Source organism: Condylura cristata, unplaced genomic scaffold (assembly GCF_000260355.1).
Source record: "Condylura cristata isolate star-nosed mole 26May11 unplaced genomic scaffold, ConCri1.0 scaffold00010, whole genome shotgun sequence".
NCBI lineage: Eukaryota > Metazoa > Chordata > Mammalia > Eulipotyphla > Talpidae > Condylura > Condylura cristata.
In genome coordinates, this window is record NW_004567111.1 from 3,116,451 (window position 1) to 3,120,855 (window position 4,405).

Here is a 4,405-nt window from a genome sequence, read left to right on the forward strand (position 1 = left end):
TATTTTAACTAAAAGCAGTGGAAAGTTCCCGCATCTCTCCCCTTTTCTCATACTTCTATTTTTCTGACAAGACAAACCAACAGAAGTATAAGTCATGGCAGAAATAAAGCCCATTATGTCCCATCAGAAGCATTTTGAAAATGACCTTACTAAGAACAGATCAGCCTTGACTGTAAAAATGCCTGGAGATAAAATACAAAAAAAAAAAAAAACCATACAAAATTAGAAAAGTGTTTCCACCGGTAAACCCCCAAACACACTGAAATCGATGTCTGGTTTCAGCTCCGAGTCTTCCTGGGTGTCAGGCGGAGGCTGTGAGGACAGAGTGTTGTTCGTTCCTCCCATGGACCAAGAATATTTTCCTAATTGGTTTGTCTAAATCTCCTTCACAAATAGAGCGAACATATTAGAAGTCAGAATGTATTTGTAAAAGGAAGCTGAGTTCAGGATTCTGTTTCAGTGGCTTTGGAAATCATGAAACACAGTGGATTGTAAACAAAGCAAAGATACTCCCAAGGAAGAGATGATAAAAGTTGATCATGTCCGTTGAGAAACCACGTCCCTGATTCAAACGACTTTGCCCTGGTCCTGATTTCACTTACCTAAAACACCCACTAAGTCCTCAAGAACCATCTGGTTTCCTACAAGCCAACTGGGCTGAGCATGATCATGTGGAAGCTATCGGCTTATATAGCTAGTAAATAGTCCCCAAACTATGGAACGGTGGTAGGTTTATGACAAATGATATTATGATCCTTTTCAATGTATACACAAAATGATTGCTAATACCATATTTGAAGCAACACAGTTGACTATTTTCCCGAATAATTATTTTGGTATCATATGTTTATACCAAATGCATCATGTGTTAAATTGACTCGATTTTACAGGCTAGCTCTCCCATAAAAGCTACAGTAAGGGAAAAAGCACTCTGTTAAAATCAAGAACTTAGCCAAGAAAAGAAAAAAAATGGAAGTGGAAAATGCATTTGAATCACTGATCTTTAAAAAAAAATAAAATCTAGTAAAAATATCCACGTTGGATTTAGAAATCTGTTCTGGAAAAACCATATCGATAATCTTGAAGTGTGTGAATCATAACTAGAAAGTTTGCAGCTTGGCTCGATTATGAATAATTGATTCTTGCAGTTGCATGGGCCAATAATTTGGGTGTTTGTTCTCCATAACAGAGACAGAATGCTGTCTGTCTGTAATACTGACTCTAAGCAGCGACTGAGACTCAGCGCATGTGTGTGTCATTGAGTAAGTGTCTTACCAGGTACCGGCACTAGAACAGGTGGAGGGGTGGTGAGAGGGGGCTGGGCTTCCAATCTAGCGATTTGTTAGCTGCAGAGCTGACAAGACACCTTGGTCAATGTACTCCATTCCATTCCATCTCTCGGTGTTCCCCAAATTCCCAAATTCATTTCCCTCTGCCCCACAGAGATTCGCCGAGCAGTGAGAGATCATGCTTAATAGCCCTCTGATAGAAGGAAAAGATTATATTTAACGGATTTAAATATCCCTTTCCCTCTCATGTTTAGCATTTCACAATTCAGAGCTTTAATTGGTTTCCCAAGGTACAGGCAGGGAGAGGGCACTTTGCATTTTATATGCAATACTTTCGTGCCCCCTACTGGGCAATGTGAGCCTGGCAGGCAACAAATTCTAATTCTTAAGTGTTTTCATCTAAGAGAGTTCATAAACCCCTGTCTCCTTGAAACAAAACTGAACGGTAGTAGAAAGGTGTAGAAAAAACGTAATTCCGTTAGCGATGCATTTTATTGAGAAGTAATGAATTTTAGAAACCCAATTAGTCAAAAAATAAAAGTAACCCTCATGTGTACAAGAGTCAGTTTTATAATTGCAGAGCAAAAGTCAATCCACCATACAGGGAGAAAACGGGTAGAACTGGTGTAAATAGTGTTCGCAGGGAGATTAACCTTTGACCAGCTTTGCAGAGATTATGAAGGGAGTGTGTTTTCTGATTTTAACTCTTATTCATGATTTCTTGGAATCAAAAATAATTCAAGTAGAAGCATATTTCAATATCTTTCTTTTGCAGGTAGATGACTTTGTCTGCAGAAATACTCTTAGACACGGTGCACCTGAGTCTTCTGAAGCCCATCCCCACTCCCGCCTCCACGGTAGAGTCCTGATATCTCTTGTCATGATGACTACTCCTCTCTGGGATACGCTTCAGGACTCCGTGCTTCTCGACTCATTTTACCAGCATAGCTGATCACCCATCAACCCATGGGCGATGACGAACCACCCCACAGAGCCACACTGCTTCTTCATCAAAGTCCACAAGTTGTGAGGTTGATAATGATGGGCCTTCCCACTAAGAAGAGGTTGTTCTCTCAAGTCCGCTGGGTCATGTGCCTTGATGACTTTTTATGTCTTTTTAGATCTTCAGAAACCCAGCAGGCCCCTGCTGGCGTCAGGGACCTTGGCAGACAGTTCTTGGTCATAACAACACCACACTTTTTACACAGTGACCTTAAACTTTCAGATGATAGGTCACATCCCTGGAAAGAAACAGTCCTCTCCCACCAGCCTCCAACAGGGACTGAGTCAGAGGTGGGCAGTTGTAACCTCTGGAGAAAAGTGTCCTTTCCTCCCACACCTCTGTCTTGGCATTGGATGGCCGTGACCTCTTTCTTGACACTGGTTGACCTTGAGACCAAAACCACACGGCCACCAGACCTGCATTTGGCTTCAGCCAAGGGTCCCCTTTCATGTTGGGTGTCCTTCCTCATTCCCAATTATTTCCACACAAAAACCGAGCTCACCAGGTGAGACAGGGATACATTATTATCATATTATCTCTGATAATAGTCTTTGAAACTCAAATTGCAAACATCTGCTCCAGTACAGCAACATCCCTTCCTGATAAGTGGTGTGGGGGTGGAAGACAGAGCAAAGAAAGGGCAGAAATGCAACAGCTTAGTTCACAGGCTGCCTAGAGGGTCTTGAACCTTGTAGAGTGAGCCAAGCACAGTGATGGATGCGAGACAGGATAGATTAGGGGCAAGCACCACATCTCTGGGCTGACGTATCTGGGACCTGCATGAAGTAAGTGTCCTCCAACAAATTTCCTAGCAAACACATGTGCAGATCAGCAAGCTTGGGTTAATAAACCCACCCTCCCCCTAGCAGTAAGGTCAGAAGCAGGACACCAGAAAGGAAGGGTCTCAACTGAACTGAGGTATAAATACACTCAGCTCAGTGATAATCCTGCCCAAATTGGCAACAGAAGAAGATTCTTTTATCAACCAATTCTGAAAGCCTCAAAAGACCAGCATCATCTCGAAAAGGCATCTCGTGGTCTTTACCACAGAGGGAGTGATAGCGAAGACAACTGCTAAAGAGAAACTCAATCATCATGCAAGGCCTCTGGGCTTGCCCAGCTCTTCTCTCCTGACATGTCTCCATGGACGTCTCCTCAATGCTTTGACCTTAAGAAAAAGCCAACTTGCGCAGATCGATGGCAGTAATGCAGGCATCACGCACATGCCCGCGAAAATGGTCTACGTACGTTTTATTAGCACATCTGGAGTCAAGTTTTGTAACATCTCTAAATACGGTCCATTGACTCAGTTATGTGTTTGTCCTCTGAATCGTTCAAGCCCATAACCTAGAATCTAGGATCTTAAATATTTAACCAAATATGGACTTTGCGGATTTCCTTCCACATTAAGTGGTTTCCTGAAAAGGGTCTTGGACAACCTGCTCAGAGAGGGAGGGGCACCGGTGGGCAGAGGAGGCAAAGTCTCCCTCCTCTTCACCGCACACTGCAGTGGCCACCTGCTCTCCTGCTAGCCTCAGGTGCACAACAGGACAGATGGCCTGAGCACTGAGCCACGCCATCATGCCCCGTTCCCAGAGCACCCTCCTTTTCTATAGCCCCCCTCCATTGCTTTGGGGTTCCTGCTAGAGAAAACCCATCATTTCCAGAAGACTTTATGAACTCGTCTCCAAGTCATGACTTCAATATATGAAGGATCCTTCCACCAAGGACAGACCCCTGTGAAAGACTTTACTTCAACCCTCAGCCCACCAGCCCCTGTCTAAGTTTAAATAAGTGGCTGCCTTCAGCCATCCAGAAGTCCTCCTACTAACCATCCAAATTCAGGACCTCGGAACACTCACTCTGGGATGATTGTGCAATTAATAATCCAGTTTAATCAGAGTACAGAGAATTTCATGGAACTTTTATTTAAAACTCATGCACACAGGGTCCTCCCTGGTGATGCAATGGGTAAAAGCGCAGCACTCTGAAGCTAACACAGTCACTGCAGCACAAGTTCCATCCCCGCCCGGGGAGTGACCCACAGGGCACAGCAGACCTCGCCTGCCTCCCCACTGCTCCCCGCAGCAGTGTATTTCAGTGGATCCATCTG